The sequence below is a fragment of the Pezoporus wallicus genome, unplaced genomic scaffold, assembly GCF_028554395.1.
Source record: "Pezoporus wallicus isolate ANWC-B61680 ecotype Strahan unplaced genomic scaffold, APGP_CSIRO_Pwel_v1 contig_2372, whole genome shotgun sequence".
In the NCBI taxonomy this organism is placed as follows: Eukaryota; Metazoa; Chordata; class Aves; order Psittaciformes; family Psittacidae; genus Pezoporus; species Pezoporus wallicus.
The window spans coordinates 1,303,897-1,316,978 of NW_026635198.1; positions in this window are offsets into that span (position 1 = coordinate 1,303,897).

The following is a 13,082-nucleotide window of genomic DNA, read 5'->3' on the forward strand; positions in this document are numbered from 1 at the left end:
AGCTCACTGTAAGAGGAAGCATGGAGACATAGAGCGAAAGCGTATTACACTTTTTGCATGAGCTTGCAAAGCCAAATCCATATCCCCAGCAAAGACCACTCCTATGAACTGCACGGACACCTAAGCAGGAGATCTGTACAGCCCTGTGGAGAACTACTTGAGCTACCTAGTAATAAATGCCAACATTAAGGAGCTGTCCCATGTCATTGCGACATCATGTTGTCCCAGATCACCAGTGTTTGTCCTCATGAGCTGGGCACCAGCTATCTCTGGGATCCTCCCCAAGCAACTGTCATCTCTAACAGCTAATGGTCAAGTTGTTCAGTGTTTACATTGAAAATCATAAAGAAGGATAACCTGGCAGACCAGTTTTCCCTCACAAAAGCAGATAAGTTGGGTTCCATGCTCTATATGGTTGAGTATCAAAGAATTTTTTATGTAGTATAAGTAGCAGTAATTAGCCATCAGGAAAGGACTTTTCCCAGTGCTATGCCTACTGGACAAGAGGTGACATTTCAAATCCTGACAAGCAAAGAAGAAACTGAACTGGATCCTGCACAAACTGGATTAATTTTCTCTCCACTTACATAGCAGGAAATCCAGAAGCCACTACTTTGGGCACAATCTTATTTAGTCCAAATGCTCAGAATGTATCTATAAAACGAGTCCCCTGGACAGCATTAACTAAACCATACTGATTACTGTGTCTTGCTGGGACATTGATGGACTAAATATACCTACGCTGGTCTGGCAGTGGAAGGTACATGCCTGTGAGATAAAGTGGCAGATGAAGGAGAGTTTTGTGCATCTCATGAACACACAATGCTGGTGTAAATTCCTTCATACTAAAGAGATGCACGTTGGCTGGGAAAATAAAGTACGTAATGGGATGAATAAGGTCTGCTATCCTAATCTCTCAAGAAGAATAATATAGTAAAGCATTGTCTACCTACACCTAAATTTAACATAAGGGAACCCTATTGTCTTTATTTAGTGGATTAATAGTTACCTTATCCAAACATCCTTTTCCCTCTCACTGTTTCCTTCCCTTTTCTACAGCTGGAAGGAAGCACCACTTGGTCCTGCAGGACTGTCCATTGGGTCACACTGCACTTGGCCAGTGCCCCTCACCCCAATTTGAGCTGAACACACATATCTTAGAAGTTCCATAAGCCTAAAATAGAGGGACAATGGTAAATAAAGATTAGACACCAGGAACTGGGGAGAGAGGAAGTTTGTCATGAAATAGTGGGTTGAGAAGTTATACCCTCCATTCCTCTCCTTGCTGTCAGGAAGGAGAGATGCTCAGGAAGGTTTCTCATTTAACACAAGTCTCTCAGCCCTTGTATTGCTGGAAATGGGTATCTGATGAATGCAGAGCTTAATTTCCCTTCCCTGCCACCCATACCCAGCTCCCCCCTAGCTGCTAGAAAGGAAGGAAATCTCCCTTTCTCCCTGCTTCTCTTCCTCCTCAAACAGATGTCCCCTGGCCACTCTCCCATTACAGCACCTTTCAGCAGCTCTGACTGGTGCTCCCAGGTCACTGGCATGTTTGAGAGACTGTTCTCTTTCAGGAAAACTCAGTGACATGGGGCCAGACATTCTGCACACAAAACCCTGGAAGGTCCTAATGTGTTCAGCATGTGCAACTTGATTAACTTCTGACTACAGGGAAACATATAATCACCTGCATATAGTTGGAGGTAGTAAGAAGAGAAGTTATTAAACATGGTATAAGGGAGTTTATTACAAGTAATAGGATGAAATTGAGAAAGCAAATCGCTGAACATATGGAAAAACTGCCTGACAATGAGATCAACTCTAAGTATGAAAGGTTAGTGTAAGGAAGTGGTAGAAACCACATTCAGAATTAGGCTTAACACTAGAAAATGCACTGTGGGGAACACGCCTGCCCTGACAGAGAGATGTGCAGCTTGATGGAGTATATCTTTTTTCTCTGCACCTAGCATTTCCTGCTCTGAAAACAGGCCAAATCACAACAAAACCAGACTATATTTTGAGGCTTCATTCCATGTCTGCTATGGTCAGGAGAAAAATGTTATCTTTGTAATATATGGTAGGAACTACTTGAAATTGTAGCCGAGCTGAAAGTCACAAAGATGATGGGGAAAATAAACAAGGGGGATGAAGCCATCCTTGCACTTGCAATGGCCAAAAAAAAAATCTTACAGGACTGTAATAGTTACTTATTTCCAGATTTGCCAGCTGTGCTTTGTCTAAAGATTTTATTATGCATCCAGTATTTTCTAGATGGAGAGGGGAGTGAAAGGAAACTGCGATATGCAAGACTAAAAATGAAATTCCTTAAAATTATGTCCAGGCTCTAGGAAGCTTGTTTTGCCTTTGTACATTTGTAGGAAATACGTTTTGTCTTTCTTGCTTTCAGCATTAGGAGAAGAGAGCTGTCAGGAAAGTCTGGCTTGGTTATTTTTACAGCTATATGTCTATTGCTAAACAGAGCATGTAGACACCGCCAACTGGAAATACACACACACACACACACACACCCCCCCACGTGTTTATTGTGAAACCAAGGCAATAGCAGAAGGCACTGGTGCTGCTGTTATTAAGTCAGCTGGGAATACCAGCAATTCCCCCACCCTCTCAGCAGCCATGCTATTCTGCAGCTCCAGCTAGGTAGTAAAATCTTGTTTCTCAGCTGATAGAAGTGTATATACGGGTCTAAGAAGGCTTGAATTAACTTCCAGACATTGCCTCAGGACACAAAGATGCATAGATTTTTCCAGTCTCCTTTTTTGCAATCTCCCTGCTTAATCCCACACAGCAGTTTCAGTGAAACCTGATAGGTCAGTGGTGGGTTGCTTCCTACAGCTCCTGCTTTCTTCCTCTGCAGACAATCCCAAATGAAGCAGCTAAATCAGGTTTAAGTGTCTGGCATGCAAATACCAGAAAAGAGCAGAGGTTTGAGTGGATATATTAATTGGCATACAGATTTTAATGGATGAATAGTGCTTTTTAGGAGGTAAATACAGAAATAGCTAAAATTATTGTGCAATATGGTATTTTTGGAGGACATTCTGGTTTTAGGACTAGAGATTTATAGTTTTGAAAACAATCTCTTGCTCTATTTTATGCTATGTTCAGTTTTACATCATCGTTTATGGGCTTTGGGGGTGCCTTTGTCCTCTTTTGTACAAATTTTTATGTACAAATCAAGAGTATTCCACTGTACAAACACACACTCAAATGAGGCAAATTGCACTGTTTCTGTTCCCAACTACCTGCTTTATTTTGGAGTCCCCACAAAACAATTACATGGCTAAATATAATATCTGTAGAATTTGATGCTTTTTCAGTACAAAATATTGGCTAAGAAATTCTGACTTTATATTTAACATCGTTACTGCTGAAGACTTCAACAGCATTACATAAGGAAATCAAGTAATGTCAGTTTCGTTATTTTATCCAAATGATATACGTTTTCATAAGTGTGGTTTTTAGAAAATATTGTCAATAAAATGCCATGGGGAGTCGACGGAGTACTTCCTCATCAATATATCCCAAAAACAATAGCAGGTGGATGCTAAAAAAAGACCTTTCAGAAAATGGTCAAAAGATTTCTGTAGCTGTGTAAATTCACTGATGTTGGAAAAAAACCAATATTTATATTAAAACTCATACATGTTTTTTCTTGATAATACTTCTGTTCAGATGCATACATAGCCAAAAGAACATCAGGAAATACTACAAGTTTGTGTTTGCTCTTCTGTAAGTGAGAGAAAAGACCAGTGTGTGTTTACATAACTTTTCTGAATTACATTTTCAGCTGGCCTGTAAATGCAATGAATCTGTCTTCACTTCTATGTAATCTGAAAAACTTTTCCCCATCTAGGTTCCAGATCTGGCCTCTGACATAGGTGACAGGATGGGAAACGGGTTCCTCTTAACAACTGCAGAACACGTTCTTAAAAGGTTGTCAAGAGTTATCTCAACTGTCCTGAAGTCTTTGGTAACTCAACTCCATCATACTTCTTACTTTTCATTTAGAGTAGATGCATGTGAACAGAAGCTACACGGTGCCTTTTTTCCTGCTGTGCTCTTGTGTCATGTGGTATTACCAAGTGACTGATTAGAGAGAAACAGGCTTTGGAGGTTAGGAGTCCTGGATGGCAGGCTGAATTTAAACATTTAATTGAATGACCCTCAGCAAGTCATTTCGTTCTGCACATCAGTTTTCCCTCACGGCTGTCATTTGTAATACCCAGGACACAGATTTCTGGGTGGGTGGCAGTGTTATTAATTATTTGCCTGACTCACATCCAAGAGCTCTGGTCACAGAGTAAACCCATCTGCAATGAACACAGTACAAAACTGACAAATGCATATACACAGATTGTAAAATCGGTGCTAAGAACAAAGTAACAATAATCCATAATGCAAACAACATTAACATTAGCTGTCTTTCATGACTCTTGCAATAGAAATCCCAAAGGAAGCAGAGTTTTGAAAATGAGACAAATAGATGAAGCATCCACTAAAAATGAGTTGATCACAAGTTCCCTGATCACCAGCAGATTGTTTTGAGAAGCTGCTATCTGGAATATTTAAGGCAAAGCAGCTGTTCCAAGCCACCCTGCTCCACAGTAAAGTCCGCATAGAAGGCTATGGCAAGGATACATGGAGGCAGCCAGTGACTATATGATGTCACCATGAAATAATCAGACATGAGTTTTGTTTTATTTCATAACGCTTTTTTCATTAACAAAGCCAAAGGTCATATTCTGTTATCCTAATCCTTAGCACAAAAGGATTATAGCTGTCTAGTTTATCAGAGTTCATTTTTTGCTAATGATGCCCATGTTTCCTTCTCTTTACAGTATGGCAAGACATTAATCTTTATTTTCTACTCATCGGTCCAAGGGTTTTAATACTTTATGCATGGAAAGCAAAGAACTGTCAGCATGATCTAATTAAATTCTCTTTCACTGACCCTTACAATGTTTAACAGCACTTCTTGCAGTCACATAATTACAGTAAATTGCAAGAATAGCTTCCAAATTCAGTCATATCTCCTGACTAACAACGGCATTCTGCATTCCTGAACCCACATCTGTTAGCACTGCTGTCAAGAAGCATTTGAAGAACCTTGAGAGAGTAACAACTATATAGTCACAGAAATACTACATAGAAAATCCTACTTACGTCATGGGAGATTTGTCAGATATCAGAGATCTCATTGGAAAACATTTGATTTTCCATTCAGAACACAGTACCTAGGATTTAATCGAAACAATTTACTGGATGTTGTCTCTCTGCTCTAGTTACTCAGTAACCAAATGTACACAAACAGAAATCAATTACAAACACTTCTGATTAGAGATACTCAAGGAAGTATCAATGAGTTTCAGAAGAAATGACTACCATCTTAGGGCCTTTAGAGGTAAGACTCAAGAACAGGTATATGAAAAACGAAATATCAAAGAAAACTTTAAGACTGTTTGTCAGTCTCACAGACATGGAAAGGAAGCCAGGGTACCAACTGTCCTAATCCTGGGAGAGCCTTCCCTTCATGTTCAAGAGAGTGCCACCTGATAATACAGTTCCAGACATCCTAAATGAAGACTTTTTCTTTTTGCTGTTTCTTAAGATTGCTAACCCTCATTTTGATTCTCTACATGTACTGTATGGGTAGGATTGCACAGACAATTTTGAATTGAAAAAAGCAAGGTTTTTCTTTATTCAAATGTTCTCTTTCACAATTCAGAACTTCCATGCAGTGACAGCTGGGATCATCATACATACCACCCTCCCCCCACCCCCTACAAACATTGTCATTTAAATAACTCTGAGAAGACATTGGTTTGCCATTTGCATTTTCTGCAGGTCCATTTCTTGGCTATTGATTTACCAGAAATTCCTTCCCTCTCCGAATTCTCCACACAGGACTGACCATTCACAACTTCACTGAGCAAGTGAAGCAGAGGACCTGTATTTCAAGGGACATCACTGCTGAGCGAGAGCAGCCATCCTTCTGATTCACACCAGCAAAGCTCTGTTCTCCATAAATCTGATTTCCCTAGACTTTTCCTGCTGATCAAAGTATTGCCCAGTGATAATGTGGAGCAGAAGTGGAAGTTTCTTGGCTGCTAGATGCAGACACGACAGCATTCAAGGTTAACAGATGTTTTTGCTTTATCAGAAAATGATCTCAGCTTCCACCTCCTAAATTTCTCATGCTAGGGGAAAATCAGACCAAATCAATGGAGCAGGTATTTGAGGAGTGGGAGAAAAGCTATGCTTCCTTTAAACTAGGCACCACAAAGAGCCCCAGCCAGCTCTGGCACATCTATCCTCTAAATGCTGTGAGCTTTTAGGATGGGCAAAAGCTGTTTTCCTCTATCTTACTCCACAGCATGTTCAGGGCAGTTTTCAAGGCTGTTATATGTTTCCCCAGCCAGACATAACAGTTGGGTCTGGGGCCAGGAGTCCAGCTCATGATCCAGAAATGTGATTCTGATTTGGACTTTGCAACGGGTGAGGGAGCTGTGCTGAACTTCCTTGGGGAAGAAAGGAGCTTGGCCAAAGCCTTTGTAACACAATGCAAGTGTAAACCCCAGAACTGAAAAAGGCATAGTGATAGAAGCAGTTTAGGCCAGCCTCATTTATATCACTTGCAGCACTACTATGACTTGCAGATGTACCACAATTTTATTGGACATAAATGCTAATACGTCAACACTGTGTTCACAACCATGAAAGGGCACAGGAACCCTTTGACTTATGAACCAGAGTAAATGCTTCACACTGACCTCACAGCTGTTTGCCCCTACTTTGGAAGAGGATTAAAAACACAGAAAGCAAGGAAAGGGGCTCCATGCTGGTATCCTGCTTGTGCAGGGCTCTCCCCCTTGAAAACTGTAAATGTGGGAGAGGAGAGATGCAGGCAAGTACCACTTCCATGAGTACTGGCTCTTTGCACATTCAATGGGGTGTTAGGTGGATGGGGACAGAGAAATTCCATAAGTCAGGCTGCAGAGGCTTGGTGGCACAGTTGTAATTATTTGAGCTGTTTGCATTTTGTTCATTTTCTTGATTGTTATATGATTATATAAGTAATCTGTTCTTCATTATTTATTCCTTATCCTTCCAGTTTCCTCAGGAAAGAAAGGAACAAGAGAAATTTAATAAGCAGAAAAAGGAACCTGATGTATTTCCAAAGTCTTCTGTCCTGCAGGCTCAGGACTAGAAAAAGAAAGAAAGTTCCTGAATGTATAAGTACAAACTACAATGACTGAAAAAGTAGTTAGGATGCTGAGAAAGCAGGGATATGTGTCTCCCAGTTACACTGGTTTATACGGCATAGAAATAATCTCTGGTGCAGGGATGGAGCCCAAAAATCCCTACCAGGGATGTAAACCCCTGAGGTTTTCTCTCTTCCTTATTCATTTGTACTAGAACCTTGCCCCTCTAATATCACCTAGTTTGAAGAAAAAGCATGGTCATAGCTGAGAAAGTAAATGGCAGTCTCTAAACTTCTGTTTTCATCTTTTGGGATAAGTAATCACTCCATTTTACAAAAGATGGCAGCAGCAACATCTCCTTGGGAGACTGGGTTTTCATGGTGATTTGTGCCAACCTGTATGATGGGATATGAGGCTTTCACTCAGTCAGACTGAGGCACCTTGTGAGTGTGCCTCTGTGTGCTGCCTAAGCTCAAAAAAGGAGAAGAAACTCATCCCCACGACAGAAGTATGCCTATTGTTTCTAGCGAGAGCACTTACGTGCTTTCTCAGATACACACCCAGCTTTTACCAGTTTGCCATTCCTTCAGTAATTCTATGTGAGTAACCATGTGCTTCCATTTTAGCACTTCTCCTAAGATGTGAAAGTTTAACTGTGTTGGGATGGTGAGCAGGCAGAGTGGAATTTTGGAAAACCAGCACTCTTTCCTCAGTCACAATCTCTAGGAAATTCATGGCTCCACATCTGCAGGTAGTCTTTTACCAGAATTATCCTGTCAGGAATCACACTTCTCACACCAGTGGGATCTTGTTTGACTTTGTAGGGTTCTAAAAAAGGAACGGATCTTTCTTTTTAATTTGTGGGGATCAGACAGGACCTGGTTATAGCTCTAGGTAGGATATGACGTTTCATGCTTTAAAAAATAAGACCTTTATGTAGAGCAAGTACCAGGTCTGGATTCATTCACACAATAAGACTTTACATCATTCTCTTTTTAAGCTTATCCCATTGGATTTTTGAATCCCATTTGAAAATCTTTCAAATAATTACCCTATACTTTATGCTGAACTTAACTCCTGACCTGTACTGTTACCACCAGACTATCATACTGCAAACAAGTGGGCACAGCAGTTCTCCTGTAGAAAGGCCAGAAAAGGGATAGACAGACACGGGAGTTAAAAAACAGAGCAGAAACTGCTTCAGGACTCCCGGGGAGGTTTTGTTTAGCCAACAGCAAAAGTTAGTTATTAGTAATTAGCCTTCAAACCCAGCTGCCTGCTTACCCGGTACTGTAATTCTTCTGGTGTTTTCTTCATCTCTGGCAACAGAAAAATATTCAGCATTCCTGTCTCTAAATAATTTTATCTTCTCTACCACTATAGTCTTTCTGTATATGTTTATCTCAAGAGTACTGAAAAATATAAATTCTCACATGGCAGTCAAAGCTTATATACTTTGTACTGCTAGGCAAAGGTACCAGGCAGATACACTTACCCGTAGGATATCTAGCACGGGTAGCACTAATATAGGGTCTTACTACAAAAACTACTACAGCTAACGAGGTTAAGCCATCTATTTATACTAGGAAGCAAGCTGTAATTTAAAGTTCTGGTACTGCACTATGGATAACAGATACCTAATAAGGAAGCTCCCTTCTTACCGTAAAATCTGTGGGAGTGAAGGAGAGGAGCCTGTATTATATATATTAACTATATATATATATATATATTAACTATATATATATAAATATATATATTAACTATATATAAAAAATAAATATTTATATATAGTTAATATATATTAATATAGTATTATATGTTATATATTATAATTATATTTAACATATATTTATGTATAAAATAGTATATTAATGTATACATTAATATATATAATATATATTAACTATATATATAAATATATATATGTAACTACAGTAATATATATGTTTATTTAAGTTACCCACAAGATAATGAAACAGTATTCATCAAAAGCCACCAAAAGAGAGAGCCCTGCAGGGAGAATGCAAACCGCACATTTACAGCCTCCAGATCCAAAGAAGCCAGGGGTTCCCAGCACAACAATCAGCTTTGCTAAAGGAGCAGCAGCAGCCGCCAGAAACAGGAGCCTTGCCTGCTGAAGTGAATGGGACTACACCACTGTGAAGCTAGGTGGGGTGAGGCAGGCCTGGCTTCCTCCGCAGCTCCCCTCAGAAGGGGATTTTTCTGCAGAGCAGCCTATGCCGTAAGAAAAGGCCTACTCTGAGGGAGCAATGTGTTAAAACCACTTTAAACATATTTTTCCTTTCTAGGGAAGTTGCTGCTTCATTCAAGAAGAGGCAAATGAAACCTCTCCATTCAAGTCCTTTCAGCCTTGTTCCTTCTTATTTCATTTTGGCTCTGTGACAGCTTCCCTTTCCTACCCTGTTGCTCTAAGATCCTGCCTCTTCCCCCAGCTAGCTGTCAGAGCTCCACTTTCTGGCTGCTGTTTAACATCTTTGTTCATACCCTAGACCACAGGTTCTACCCCACAAGTCTTTTTCTTTTCTTTCCCTTGGACTGTGCTTGCAGACTCCTGTCTTACTGAAACACAATGGAAAAAAAACACTCCTGACTTTGGCTCTGATATTTATGCTACCGTTATAGAAACAGTCTGCTGAAAGACAGAAGAGGTGTGCGGGTGTTTGGCTTTGCACATTGCCCAGCAGAATGCTTCGACACCTTCACCACAAGCACACTTACTAAAAAAGCCCTTCCCGGCTGTGTGCCTGCTGACAGGTGGAGGCAACCGCTCTGCTGTCCCTGTTCCTCTGGTCTGCACTATGCTACTGCCAGCAGGCTTTTACCCTCCCCAGCACTAGCTCATCCACCTCCTTCCACTTCATATGCTGACATGTCCTTGTAGAGATAAAAGTTAGCAAGGAATCTTAAGTTCTAATTTCACTCCAGAAGGACATTTACAACAACTGCTGATAGCAAATGCTGGGTAACCACCTGGAAAATGCTAAACCTGGAGTCCAGCTGAAATATGTGACTCAAGGTGCAAAGGCTCTCTTCTGGCATTCCAGCAGCATGAAAAAGTCTATTGTACACAGTCCTTCAAGAGAATTTTTACCCACTACTTGGATGTATTGTGGAAAACTCAGATTGAAAAAGGTTTGCAGAAGCTCTTTGTTGAATCAAGGCACTGTCATTGTACCCAAGGATGATGCACTTCCAGCCTGCTGAATCATACGTTTTAATGATTGCCTATGGGACCTGGATATGAAAATATTTTGCTATATTAGTAAAAGTTTCTCTCATCTATGAAATCATGTGTTGAAGCATTCTTATGAGTCACAAAATCACTTTGCCCTTAATTTATCTCTCAGCTGTTTCTCTGGACACTATTTAAAGTAAAAAAAAACGAAAAAACCAGAAATTTTTATTCAGATTTTGATTTTTTTTATTTGTTTTTCTTCACAGTATTCTGGTGCTAGCCCAAGTACCACACATTTTTCCCTTCAAAATGCCCGATTTATACATACAAAGTTGATAACCATTGTTTTATTCAGTTAAAAAAGAAACATTATGATGTTAACTCACCATGACTGGTTTAAGGGAGATAGACTCACAGAGAGGGGAAGAAATTTATCCTGTTTTTGTGAAGTGCTTTGAAACTCCTGAACTATCAAGGAAGAAATAATCTTTTTAATCAAATTACCATGTTAAAGTATAAGCCAAATTTACAGGTGCCATTAATGTGATGATAAATACATTTTCAGTGAGTAAAGGAAAACTAAAAGGATAGCAGAACATATCCACATCACAGGCTTGTTAAAACACTTGCCATCTGCACGGCCTTGACTTAGCTTGAATAGGGAGTCTTTAATAATTACTCAGTTAAACAACTGCACAGTTTTAATATGAATAAACCTATAATTGCCACTTCTCAGATGATATCAGAAAAACAAATAAACAAAATTACCTTTGATTTTGAAAGTGCTCCTACTAAATGGACTGTTTCTTGAGTGTTGTCTACCACACTTACTGATCCCAGTGATGCTGTTACTTTCAGAATCACTAGAATTTGCAGACATAAATACCACAAAATATATATTTCAAGTTCGGCATACTCAAATCTTGTGACTGAAGTCAAAAAACCCTTCAGCCTCCTTATAATCTAAGTCCACACTTTATGTCTCAAAGAAATCCTTGATGCCCCATGAGAACAGAGACACAGCCCCTCCAGAGGTCACTGCAGTCTCCTTTTGTCTAAGGTCATTCTGAAGCTTCTTGGCCATTTACTTCAATTGTTGGGGCAGAGTTTTCATCTCCTGGCTCATTTATATCACTCTTTTTTGAATCAGGACCATTAGGAGGAATCGGAGCACTTGGCGCATGATAGTTAATGCTATCTCACTCTGCCTTGCTGCGCTTTTACACTATGGATTATACTTTAAAGGTAGTGACTGACAGCATTAGAAGGCAATATATAATGCGTTCAAAATACCACAAGCTGAAAGTGGAATAATTTCTGTACACAGTATGAGCCCATTAAGATGTTTCTAACAGTGGTGTGGCTCTTTTTAAAGAAAAAAAAAAACAAAACAACCAAAACAAAACCCAAACAGCTTTTTTACAACACACACTGGATTATAAATTCATGCTTTTAATGTGAGTACATTCTGTGATCCTTGACTAAACAGGACAGTTCATGGGGGAGTAATGTTTGCCAAGTTAATTAAAGAGGACCCCAAAGTCTCATCAATTCACACAGGAAACGAGAGAGGAAGAGTGTTTTGCTTTCCTGCACACAAATTAATTCTCTAACTCCAAATTTAGAACTGTTTGGAACTATGCCTGGTTGAAACAATTGAATGATTTACTATTGTTTAAAAATAAATATGATGACTCTGGCATATACTATAAAAGCACTTCTGTGGTTATTTTATTACTGAACTCATTTGGGGGGGGCTTGGTTTGTTTTCTGTCTGGTTTTCTTAGAGGGAGAACAATTCTTCTCTATCTTCCTGTCACCAAAAGGACAAATACCATTCAGGTTCAGTTAATCAACAGTGGTCAAACGTTTCTCGACTTTGATTTTTTGTTTTATTATTATTTCAAAAGAGGGGGATTAAAGAAATAGATGGTGTTATTATTATATGAACATAAAATGATTGCCAAGTAAGCAAGCAGTATATCAGAAGAAAGGCATTACTTGGAAATGGCATCAGCCTTCCTCTGTTTTCAATTAAATATATTCCAGGCCAATTCCCATGGCACTGGAGGAGGAAGGAGATGAACTCTCTGTATTAGTAAATCCCAAAATATTAAATGGAATTATTTTGTTGACACACGGCACCCTGCATGAGCAATAAAGTAGTTACACATTTGGGGTGCTTGAACAAAGCTGGGTGGATGCAGACAGGCCTATGTCTTCACACCTATCACACAACTCTGTCACCTAGCCCAAGGAACAGACACAAAGCTGCTCCAGCCTTTGCCTTTAATGCTTTTCCTGCCCGAGGTAATGTCTTCTTTTTTTGAGAGATTGTGCTGTCCTGTCTGCCTATGATGAAAGAGTGGGCTGGCAAGCTGAACACAATCATGCTTGCGCTTATGGTTCCTGGAAGGGCTTTTTTGTGGTGATGCATTCTGTTTCCACACTCCAGCTAGCTGTATGGGAGATCTTCAGCCTTTATGAGTCATCCAGACAATCATGTCTGGTTTAAATGCAAGCACAACATTACAAGACTTCATTATTTGCCAGCTTGTTTCATCACCATAGGAAGAATGGGATGGAAATCAGTTTCTGGTGAAACTTCTTCATCTGACAGAGGTGTATTCTGAACAGCATCCAGTACTCTTTGGACTCAGTGG